The sequence below is a fragment of the Pleurodeles waltl genome, chromosome 5 (assembly GCF_031143425.1).
Source record: "Pleurodeles waltl isolate 20211129_DDA chromosome 5, aPleWal1.hap1.20221129, whole genome shotgun sequence".
In the NCBI taxonomy this organism is placed as follows: Eukaryota; Metazoa; Chordata; class Amphibia; order Caudata; family Salamandridae; genus Pleurodeles; species Pleurodeles waltl.
In genome coordinates, this window is record NC_090444.1 from 379,104,062 (window position 1) to 379,116,931 (window position 12,870).

Sequence of the window (12,870 nt, forward strand, 5' to 3'; positions counted from 1 at the left end):
CATCATCCCTACTTCTCATCCATCATACATCATCCCTACTTCTCATTAAACATCCCTGCTTCTCTTCCATCACCCCTACTTCTCATCCATCATCCCCACTTCTCATCCATCATACATCATCCCTACTTCTCATCCATCATCCCTACTTCTCATCCTTGTGTCTCATCCCTACTTTCCATCCATCATCCTTACTTCTCATCCATCATACATCATCCCTACTTCTCATTCATCATCCCTGCTTCTCTTCCATCACCCCTACTTCTCATCCATCATCCCTACTTCTCATCCATAATACATCATCCCTGCTTCTCAACCCTGCTTCTCATCCCTACTTTTCGTCCATCCTCCCTACTTCTCATCCATCGTACATCATCCCTACTTCTCATCCATCATCCCTACTTCTTCTCATTCCTGCGTCTCATCTGTGCTTCTCATCCATCATCCCCACTTCTCATCCATGCTTCTCATCCATCATCCCTACTTCACATCCATCATACATCATCCCTACTTCTCATTCATCATCCCTGCTTCTCTTCTATCAACCCTACTTCACATCCATCATCTCTACTTCTCACCCATCATCCCTACTTCTCATCCATCATCCTTACTTCTCTTCCATCATCCCTACTTCTCATCCATCATACATCATCCCTACTTCTCATCCATCATCCCTACTTCCCTTCCATCATCCCTACTTCTCACCCATCATACATCATCCTTACTTCTCATCCATCATCCCTACGTCTCATCCCTGCTTCTCATCCTTACTTCTCTTCCATCACCCCTACTTCTTTTCCATCATCCCTACTTCTCATCCCTCATCCCTGCTTCTCATCCATCATCCCTACTCCTCATTCCTCATCCCTCATCCCTCAGTCATATCCACACATTTTCAGTTTTGTGAAACACACCTTCACACTGATTGGTTGGCAACAGCCAATCAGAGTTTTGAGCGAGGCCTGCATTCAATTTCACTGAAAAGCATGGAGGAGGGGAAATGCAACTGTGCTTTGTTTCCAGTGAATTCAAGGCTGTTCAACATTTCATTTTATTTACCTAAGTGTTTTTCTGTTTACACAGGCCTCTGCAGAAAGCTCTGCTGGTTTGGAAAATGCAATGAGTGATCAGCCTGGGCCATAAATCAGCTCTTGGAGAAAGTGTTATAGCCTGCATCTACAGTTCAACCAAAAACCTTTCTGGGTTCAGTTTCATATGTAGAAATAAAATGTTTAAAATCAACTCTGGTGACAGTGCAATCCAATTCATCCAAACCTTTTCTGGTTTCATTTCTATTTGTAACAAATAAAATGTTTAAATCTGAGGCTACTTTTATCTCTGAGAGCTGTTTTATTTTCCTTTCTGAAACCAGAAAGGTTTACATTGAACTGTAGATGAACTGTATAACCCTTTCCCCAGGAGCTGACTTATGGCCCAAACTGTGGGCTCCTTGTATTTCCCAAACCAGCAGAGCCTGTGTAAACAGAAGAACACTTAGTTGAATAAAATGAAATGTTGTACAGCCTTGAATTCACTGGAAACAAACACACAGTTGCATTTCCTCTCCTCCGTCTTCACCCAGCACATGCAATGACAAGGCTGTTTTTCAGTGAAATGAAATGCAGGCCTCTCTCATAACTCTGATTGGCTGTTGCCAGACAATCAGTGTGAAGGTGTGTTTCACAAAACTGAAAATGTGTTGGTATGACTGAGGGATGAGGAATGAGGAGTAGGGATGATGGATGAGGAGTAGGGATGATGGCTGAGGCATAAGAAGTAGGAATCATGGAAGATGGATGAGAAGTAGGGATGAGGAGTAGGGATGAGGGATGGGAAGTAGGATTGATGGGAGAGAAGTAGGAATGATGGAAAATAAGAATGGATGAGAAGCAAGGATGAGGGATGAGAAGTAGAGATGATGGAAGAGAAGTAAGGATGATGGATGAAAAGTAGGGATGATGTATGATGAATGAGAAGTAGGGATGATGGATGAGAAGTAGGGGTGATGTATGATGGATGAGAAGTAGGGATGATGTTTGATGGATGAGAAGTAGGGATGATGGATGAGAATCAGGGATGAGATGCAAGGATGAGAAGTAGGGATGATGAAAGAGAAGTAGGGATTATGGATGAGAAGTATGCATGATGGATGAGAAGTAGGGATGATGGATGAGAAGTAGGGAGGATGGATGATGGATGAGAAGTAGGGATGATGGAAGAGAAGCAGGGATGATGGAGGAGAAGTGGTGATGAATGATGATGGATGAGAATTAGGGATGATGGAAGAGAAGCAGGGATGACTGATGAGAAATAGGGAGGATGTATGATGGATGAGAAGCAGGGATGATGGAGGAGAAGTAGGGATAATGTATGATGTATGAGAAGTAGGGATGATGGATGAGAAGCAGGGATGAAACACAGGGATGATATGTAGGGAGTATGGAAGAGAAGTAGGGATGATGGATGAGAACTAGAGATGATATATGATGGGTGAGAAGTAGGGATGACGGGTGAGAAGTAGGGGGATGATGGAAGAGAAGCAGGGATGATGAATGAGAAGTAGGGATGATGTATGATGGATGTGAAGTAGGGATGATGGATGAGAAGCATGGATGAGAAGTAGGGATGATGGATGAGAAGCAGGGATGAGATGCAGGGATGATAAGTAGGGATGATGGAAGAGAAGTAGGGATGATGTATGAAGGATGAGAATTAGGGATGATGGATAAGAAGTAGGGATGATGTATGATGGATGAGAAGCAGGGATGATGGATGAGAAGTATGGATGAGAAGCAGGGATGAGAAGTAGGGATGAGGAGTGAGGAGTGAGGATGTCCTAAAATGGATGCTTGTAGAAGGGAATATAAAAAAAGGAAAGGAAAAGCAAGAGAAGAAACAAAAAATAAACCATAGAAATTCACTGAAACAACTGAAGGTTAAAGTGAACTTATAATTAGGCTTCCTGATAAAATCTTAACATATGTTAAAAAAACAAAGATTAAAGAAACGTTAAAATTAGGTGTAGAAATGAGAAATTTAGGTTTTAAGTTTAACCGGTTCTGTGCCTTGGACGAGGTGACCTCGTCCAAGGCTACAGTTCCCCTGTGCCTTGGACGAGGTCACCTCGTCCAAGGCACAGGGGAACTTGGGGGAGCGCTAGCGCGCCCCCCGTGCACCCCCCTTCCCCCCCTCCCCCCTAAGGCGGGGATGGAAGGGGAAGACCTTTCTGCGGATCTGCCCCGGGGGAGGGAGGGGGGTGGGCGAAATCCACTAGACACCGGGAATTTGTTTTAATTGTGTTTTTTGGGGGTGACCCCTTGGGGGGGCTATTTTTGTTAGTATTTCGCCCCCCCCTGGGGGCAGATCGCCAATTTTTGGGCTGATCTGCCCCCAAGGGGGGAGGGGGGGCGAAATCCACTAGACACCAGGGATTTTGTTTTTATTGTTTATTTTGGGGGCAACCCCTTGGGCAAGGGTTGCTCCCCTGGGGGGCTATTTTTTTTTTCTGTTTCGCCCTCCCCCCATGGCAGACCAGCCATTTTTTGGATGATCTGGCCCCCAGGGGGGGGGTGGAAGCACACTAGCACACTAGGCCCCAGGGATTGTGTTGTGTGTCTGTGTGTGGTGTGTGTTTGGGGGCACCCCTTGGGCAACGGTCGCCCCCCTAAAGTGGGGAAAGTTCGTATTGGCCATCTCTGCCCCCTTTGGGGGCAGATGGGCCTATTTTTGTAGGCCCATCTGCCCCCAAGGAGGGCAGAAACCACCAATACGCCAGGGATTTTTTTGTTTTGTTTTATTTTGTGCTGGGGTGCCCCCTTTTGGAAGGGTAGCCCCCTAAAGGGGGCACAGAGGTGTTGCCCATTTCTGCCCCCCTTGGGGGCAGATTGGCCAATTTTTTTACGCCCATCTACCCCCAAGAGGGGCAGGATCCACTTAGGTACCAGGGACAACTTTTAAGTTCTTGGTGGTGGGGTGTTTGTCAACTGGCGAAGTATTTGTATTTGTGATTATAACAATTTATTTATTCTTTTTCTTCTAGTTCCATGCTTTTGCTTCCTTTGCTGTGGATCTTTGCGGTTTTGGCAGTAGTTGTCCTGCGGTTTGCATAGTTGCATGTTTTAGGTAAGTGAAAGCAATTTACTCCAAAGGAGTATTGTTGACATGCATGAATGACATGTTTGTAGGTGGTGTACTAAATGCAGTATGGTGTGTTTGACATTGTCCTTAGATTTGAGCACAGTGATGTTTGTGTTGTCATATGTCTAATTTGCTTTTTTCTTTTTTCTTTTTAGTGGGATATCATTGGTGATTGCTGTGTCTGTGCAGAGTAGTTGCTTGGTGAGTAGCTTTTTCAGGCAAGTGAGTGGTATGGTTTTTTGTAGTACATAACTCTTTTTGATAAAGCTACACTTTGTTTATTACTTATTTTAGTGCTAGTTGTTGCTGGCAATCCATTTGTTGTTAGTGAGGATCATGGCTAGCCGCAAAGTGACCGCTCAGCAGGTTGTTCACATGCTCTTTGAGTTGTCTTCAGACCATGATTACGACACTGACTCTGCATCTGAGGCAGAGGAGGAAGCAGGAGATTCTGGAAGTGAGTTTTTTGTCCGAGAGTATTCTTCTGATGAGGAAGCTACTCTCAGTGCAGATGAAGGGCCTGTGTTAGAGGAGGACATTGATGTGCCAAGAGTGCAGCAGCCTGGGGCTGAAGGGTTTCCCATTAGAAGACCTGACACCTGGATTGCCCCAAACATGGAGCAGCCACAGTTACCTGCATTTACTGGTCTCCCAGGGTGTAGAGTTCATACGGAAAACTTTTTGCCTGTCCATTTCTTTCACTTGTTTATGGACGATGTATTTTTGGAAGAGATTGTGGAGCAGACAAATGTGTGTGCAGAGCAATATTTGCGGGACAACACTGCCAGACTTAAGCCTCAGTCTAGAGCTACTCAGTGGGTTCCCACATATCTGGAAGAGATGAAAATGTTTTTAGGTTTTACTTTTTTGATGGGGTTGATCAGGAAGCCGTCACTGGCTTCCTATTGGTCTACTAGTCCCTTGATGGCAACCGCTATATTTCCTGCAACTATGACACGTAATCGGTATTTGCTTCTTCTTCGTATGCTGCATTTTGTAGACAATGCTTTAGCCTTGCCACGAGATCACCCTGATTGTGACCGTCTTTTTAAGATTAGGCCTGTCCTTGATCATTTTGTGGATCGGTTTTCAGAGGTCTATGTTCCAGGCAAAGAGATAAGTGTGGACGAGTCTTTGGTCCTTTTCAAGGGGCGTTTAGTTTTTAAGCAGTACATTCCTAGTAAGAGGGCACGATATGGGATTAAATTGTATATGCTGTCAGAAAGCAGTACAGGATATGTGTATAATTTCCGGGTCTACACTGGTAGGGATTCCAGTATTGACCTTCCTGGTTGTCCGGCCACTTTTGGAGTTAGCGAAAAAAGTGTGTGGGAACTTGCTAGACGGCTGTTTAACAAAGGTCACCATTTGTACGTAGATAATTTCTACACTGGAGTGCAGTTGTTCAAGGAGTTGTTTAGAGTGGACACTGTTGCTTGTGGCACAATCCGTTCCAACCGGAAAGGCTATCCAAGGAAGCTTGTCTGTAAGAAACTTGTGAGGGGACAGTGCAGTGTCTTGAGGAATAATGAGCTGCTAGCTATGACATTTTCAGACAGGAGGGATGTGTACATGCTATCGACCATCCATGATGAGAGTACTTCCCCTGTGGCTGTTTGGGGTCAGGTTGCGGAAGTGCGCAAACCTGCGTGCATTTTGGACTACAATAGGCATATGGGTGGTGTTGATAGAGTAGATCAGAGGTTGGAACCTTACACTGCTCTTCGTAAGTCTTATGTGTGGTATAAAAAGTTGGCCCTACATTTATTTCATTTGGCAACTTTTAATGCCTTTATTGTATACAAGGATTGTTCACCTGAGTCAAGGATGACATTTGTTAAATTTCAGGAGTCGGTGATAGAAAGCCTTATTGTGGTGGAGGCGCAAGAGTTCCTAGAGTAGAAGTGGTGGAGGATGTGGCTAGATTGAAAGATCGGCACTTTCCAGATCACATTCCTCCCACTCCCAAAAAAGACTTGCCCACAAAGAAATGTAGAGTATGTGCACTGAGATTAATCCGGAGGGAGAGCCGGATGTACTGCCCCGAATGCCCTTCAAAGCCTGGGCTGTGTGTGCCCAGCTGTTATAGAAGTTACCATACCCAAAAAAACTTCTGGGAAATACCGTGAGCGTAAGCTGTCTGTTTTTTATTTTCATATGTTTCACGGTTGGCATCTCTGTCATGTATTTAGTTAGAGCTTTTGCGTTTGTAGTTTTGTGCTTATTTTATAATTAGTGGTTTCTTTGTTGTTTATAAACAAAAAAAAGTGATGGCGGTGTGCGTGGGGTGGCGCTTGGCTGGCGGTGTGCGTGGGGTGGCGCTTGGCTGGCGGTGTGCGTGGGGTGGGGCTTGGCTGGCGGTGTGCTTGGGGTGGGGCTTGGCTGGCGGTGTGCTTGGGGTGGCGCTTGGCTGGCGGCGTGCTTGGGGTGGCGCTTGGCTGGCGGTATGCTTGGGGTGACGCTTGGCTGGCGGCGTGCTTGGGGTGGCGCTTGGCTGGCGGCGTGCTTGGGGTGGCGCTTGGCTGGCGGCGTGCTTGGGGTGGCGCTTGGCTGGCGGTGTGCTTGGGGTGGCGCTTGGCTGGCGGTGTGCTTGGGGTGGCACTTGGCTGGCGGTGCCAGCCAAACGCCAGTCCACACTCCCATCAGCTGGTGTGATTCTTGTATCAGGCATGTGGGTGTATGTAAGTGATGGGCCCTTGAGTGGCGCGGTCTGTCGATGTGAGTGTTGTAATGTGCTGGGCCCGTGGCTGGCGGTGTGAATGGTCTTGTGCGTGTCATGTCTGAAAGGTGTGTGAATGGACTGTAAAGCGGTTGGTGCCTTGTTGCGGCTTTACAGCTCACGAGCTGTGAGTCATTGGTTTAGTTTTTTGCCTTTCAGTTATTAACAGTGCATTTCATTCTTGTGAAATCTCTTGTTAATAAAATTTGATCCACTGAACCATCACTCACCCTCGTGCCAAAACCAACCAGTATGTGTGGTAAAAATGACAAAACCTGCTCCGCTGTAATCAGGCGTCGCAGCACACCTGTGACACGCTAGGTGCCTCGGGTGGGACCCCGATGATGAAGCATGCCACCAACTTGGTTGGTGGGTGAGGGGTCTTCTTCACATAACCTAAGTGTGTTTCTTTTCACAATTTTAGTGTTTGGCACATCACGGACGTATGTGCACACATCAAAATATTATATTACAAAAGAACGAGTTACTTACCTTCGGTAACGACTTTTCTGGTGGATACATTAGCTACCTGTGGATTCCTCACCTCATGAATACTCCCATGGCGCCAGCATTCGACGGAAATCTTCTTACTAGTCTCTGCACGTCGACGAGGACGTCACTGTCTCGCACGCGACGCCGTCTGACGTCATACAGGCAATAAGAGGTCCTCGACGACGTGCGGACGTCAGTACCAATCATTTTTTACGTGCATGAGAACAACCAGGCAATGCAATGAAAGAACAAAGCAACATCCATTATATTGTAAAAATATACCACATTGTATGAATAACTGTAAATCTTTTTATGTACATATATATATATATATATATAAAACTCTCTCTTTTAAAATATATACACACACCAAGTATATACATAAAGATATATACACATATACCTATATATATATAAATATATTATATATATATACATCTATTGCACCCTCAAAGACCAAGAGGAGCGCTCTCAAGGATTACTTGGCAAGAACATAAAGGCAACGGGGAGGCGGGTGGGACCGTGAGGAATCCACAGGTAGCTAATGTATCCACCAGAAAAGTCGTTACCGAAGGTAAGTAACTCGTTCTTCTGATGGATACAACTACCTGTGGATTCCTCACCTCATGAATAGAGTCCCAAAGCAGTACCACGCCCGGCGGTGGGTGCCTAAATGGTCAAACCAAGAAATCCTGCAGCACTGACCGTGCAAAATGGCCGTCCCTTCTAACCTCAGAATCTAAACAGTAATGTTTTGCAAAAGTGTGAAGGGACGACCAAGTTGCGGCCTTGCAGATGTCGACCACAGGAACACCTCTGGCTAAGGCCGAAGTGGCCGACTTAGCTCTGGTGGAATGAGCTCTAATGCCCTCAGGAGGATCCTTCTTTGCCAAAGAGTAACATATTTTAATGCAAAGAACAACCCACCTGGATAGTGTTCTCTTGTGGACTGCCTTTCCTCTCCTCTTGCCCACGTATCCAATAAACAGCTGATCCTCCAGCCTGAAATCCTTTGTTCTATCGATAAAGAAGCTCAACGCTCTCTTTGGGTCCAGACGGTGCAGTCTTTCTTCCTCTTTGGAAGGATGAGGCGGAGGATAGAACGTGGACAAAGTAATTGCCTGAGCCAAATGGAAGGGTGAAACAACCTTCGGGAGGAAAGCAGCCTTGGTCCTCAACACCACCTTATCCCCATAAAAAGTTGTATAAGGGGGTTTTACTGATAAGGCCTGCAACTCACTCACTCTCCTTGCTGATGTTATAGCTATCAGGAAGACTGTTTTTAAAACCAAATACCTCAAGGGGCAAGAATGCATAGGTTCAAAAGGGGACCCCATAAGGAAAGTCAGGACTAAGGACAAATCCCATTGCGGCATAACGAATGGCTTTGGAGGATATTGATTTAGAAGACCTTTCAAGAATCTGATAAAAAAATAGGGGATTTAAATAAAGATGGTTGGTCTGGAAGACATATGAAGGCTGACAAGGCCGATAAATAACCTTTAATGGTAGCCACTGCACAACCTTTCTGCGCCAGAGATAGAGCAAAAGACAAAACGTCCGATAGATGAGCATGTAAAGGATCAATCTGCCTCTCTCCACACCACGCAACAAATTTAGACCACCTATTAGCGTAGATAGATTTAGTGGAGTGTCGCCTGGCCGCTAATATAACATCCACTACCTCAGGCGGGAGAGAGAAGGAACTCAGGTTGCCCCGTTCAATCTCCAGGCATGTAGGTGCAGACTCTGGAGGTTGGGGTGTAGAACCTGCCCCTGCGACTGTGAGAGGAGGTCTGCCCTGAAAGGGAGACGGAGCGGCGGGCACGTTGAGAGTTGGAGAAGGTCGGAGTACCACACCCTCCTTGGCCAATCCGGAGCTATTAAGATTACTAGAGCCCGGTCTTGGCGAATCTTCCTCAATACTCGAGGAATCAAGGGTATGGGAGGAAACGCGTAAAGCAACTGGCCGCACCAGGTCATTTGAAACGCGTCCCCCAACGCTTCCTGCATCGGATACTGAAGGCTGCAGAACAACGGACAATGCGCGTTCTCTCGAGTGGCGAACAGATCTACCCGAGGAAACCCCCACTTCTGGAAGATTAAACGGACTTGATCTGGATGGAGACGCCACTCGTGGTCTGCCGAGAAGTGGCGACTGAGACTGTCCGCACGCACGTTCAAGACTCCGGCCAGATGGTTTGCTATCAAGCAAATCCGATGGTCCTTTGCCCAGGACCATAGTCGAAGAGCTTCTCTGCAGAGAAGGTACGACCCCACTCCTCCCTGCTTGTTTATGTACCACATCGTGGTAGTATTGTCCGTTAGGACCTGTACCGACTGACCACGAAGGGAAGGGAGGAAGGCCTTGAGAGCCAGACGTACAGCCCGTAACTCTAACAGATTGATGTGAAAAATCTGTTCCTCTGGAGACCAAAGACCTTTGATCTCCAGATCCCCCAGATGAGCTCCCCACCCTAGAGTGGAAGCATCCGTTATGACTGTGGCCACTGGTGGCGACTGCTGGAACGGCTTTCCTTGTGAAAGATTGTTGCTTGCAATCCACCACTTCAAATCCACAGCAGCATCTCTGGAGATCTTGACAGTACCCTCTAGATCCCCTCTGTGTTGAGACCACTGCCTTCGGAGGCACCACTGAAGAGCCCTCATGTGCCAGCGAGCATGCGTGACCAACAGAATGCAGGAGGCAAAAAGACCGAGCAGACGAAGGACCTTGAGGACTGGAACTACCGCTCCATTTCGAAACATTGGAACCAAATCCTGAATATCTTGAATCCGCTGAGGCGGAGGAAAGGCCCGACCCAATGTTGTATCCAGTACTGCCCCTATGAACAGGAGGCGCTGAGAGGGCTCTAGGTGAGATTTGGGCTCGTTCACCGAAAAGCCCAGGTCGAACAACAACTGGGTTGTTGACTGCAGATGACGCAACACAAGCTCCGGGGACTTGGCTTTGATCAACCAATCGTCCAAGTAAGGGAATACTGCTATCCCCTTCCTTCTGAGCTCTGCCGCAACCACCGACATCACCTTCGTGAAGACTCGAGGTGCTGAAGTAAGACCAAACGGAAGGACCGCAAACTGGTAGTGTTGCGATCCCACCACAAACCGGAGATACTTCCTGTGTGACTTGAGTATCGGGATATGAAAGTAAGCATCCTGCAAGTCGACAGACACCATCCAGTCTTCCATGTTCAACGCCAAAAGCACCTGTGCTAGGGTCAACATCTTGAACTTTTCCTGCTTGAGGAACCAATTCAAGATCCTCAGGTCCAGAATTGGTCTCAAACGACCATCCTTCTTGGGAATCAGGAAATACCTTGAGTAAACTCCTTGACCCCTTTCCTGCTCCGGGACCAACTCCACCGCGCCCTTTAAAAGGAGGACTTCTACCTCCTGTTCTAGCAACAGGAGGTGTTCTTGTGAACAATACGAAGGGCGGGGCGGGATGAGGGGCGGAAACTCCCGAAAGGGAAGGGTGTAGCCTTTTCCCACAACACTGAGAACCCAAGTGTCCGACGTAACAGTCTCCCATTTGGTGAGAAAATGCTGTAATCTTCCCCCTACAGGAGAGGAGTGAGTGGGAAATGGTGGAAGCCTAAGGCTGCTTCCCCTGCTGCACCCCGCCAGAGGATGAGGAAGAAGCAGAGTGCTGCTGAGAGGCTCCCCTGGTGCGGACCCTACCCCTCCCCCTAAAAGATCTATAGGGATGGGAAGAGGCAGGTTGCTGATATCTTCCCCGAAAGGAAGAGGAGGAAGAGCCACGCCCAAATCCACGAAACCTCCTGAAGAATCTGGAAGAGGCCGTGGAAGAAGGAGCTTGGAGTCCCAACGACTTAGCCGTGGCCCTGCTCTCCTTAAAACGTTCCAAGGCCGAATCAGCCTTAGCCCCAAACAGTTTGTCCCCATCAAACGGGAGATCCAACAATGTGGACTGTACATCTGCCGAAAAGCCCGAGTTACGGAGCCAGGCCTGTCTCCTTTCCACCACAGTTGTGCCCATTGCTCTGGCTACCGAGTCGGTGGTATCCAGTCCCGTCTGGATAATTTGGGTCGCAGCAGCCTGGGCATCAGAGACAAGATCCAAAAGACCCTGGGGAAGCTCTGTAAACGAAGAGGAGATGTCATCCATCAGAGCATGAATATACCTCCCCAGGATACAGGTCGCATTAGTGGCTTTTAACGCCAGACTGCAGGACGAAAAAATCTTCTTCGACTGCGCCTCTAGCTTTTTTGAGTCTCTGTCCCCAGGCACCGTCGGGAAAGAACCAGGCGCTGACTTGGACGAACAGGAGGCCTGCACTACCAAGCTCTCCGGTGTAGGGTGCCTAGATAGGAAACCAGGATCAGTTGGAGCCGTCCGATACCTCCTGGCCACGGCTCTGTGAACTGCTGGGGAAGATGCCGGCCTCTTCCACACCTCTAAAACCGGATCCAGCAGAGCGTCATTAAAAGGTAACAGAGGCTCCGCCGCGGCTGAGGCCGGATGCAACACCTCCGTCAAAAGGTTTTGTTTCGCCTCCACCACCGGCAAAGGCAGGTCCAAAAAACTAGCTGCCTTCCGTACCACTGTATGAAAGGAAGCAGCTTCCTCAGTATATTCCCCCGGGGACGAAAGGTCCCACTCAGGGGAAGTGTCCAGCCCACTGGCCGACTCCAGTCCACGCAGCCCATCACCCGAGTCCTCTAGCTCTCCTTCCTCTAGGGCTCGTTGGTACTCCTGCTCTTCTAGTACCCGGAGAGCACGCCTCCTTGAATGCAGTCGTTGCTCAATCCGCGGAGTCGACAATGCCTCTGCCGAAGTCGGAGATCGGCGCCGATCTTCCGAAGCCACCGACGCCGCATCCGGCGCCACGGGTAACTTCGGCGCCGACTGAAGAGCAGCTGAAACAGATGGACCCACCGGAGTCACAGGCCGAAATCTCGACGTCGACGGGATGGAAATCCCTGGGGCCAATCCCTCCGAAGCCACCGGAGCGGCCACCGGCGCCGACACTGGCGCCGAGCCCACGTTCCCAAACGGGAGAAAGGGCATAAAGGGTGCCGGCCGAAGAGGCGCAGGATCACCCAAAGAAAAGGCCAAAGGCCCACCCGGAGCACCCCCTGGAGCCATCTGTTGGAAGATGGCATACATCGCATTCAAGAATGCGGAACTATCGGCTCCAGGGGTGGGAAAAGCCGGATACTGGGGTGCCTGTCTCGGAGGCGACCCCGACGCCGGCCTCGGCGTCTGCGCCGGAGAAAACATTTGAGGCTCCAATACCTCAATCACCGACGCCTGTCCAGGCGAAGTTGGTGACGCCGGAGAGGGCAACGGCGTCGAAGGATGCGGCGTCACCGTGGGGCTGACCTCCCATGTCTTTCGGCGCCGATCCGGAGACCTGGAACGAGCCTCCCTTGAATGACGCCGAGATTCTCTACGGCGCCGGGAGTCTCGATGACGCCGATGTCTTGGAGAAGACTTCTTGTGATGCTTCTCCTTTGACTTGGCCATAAACAGCTTCGCC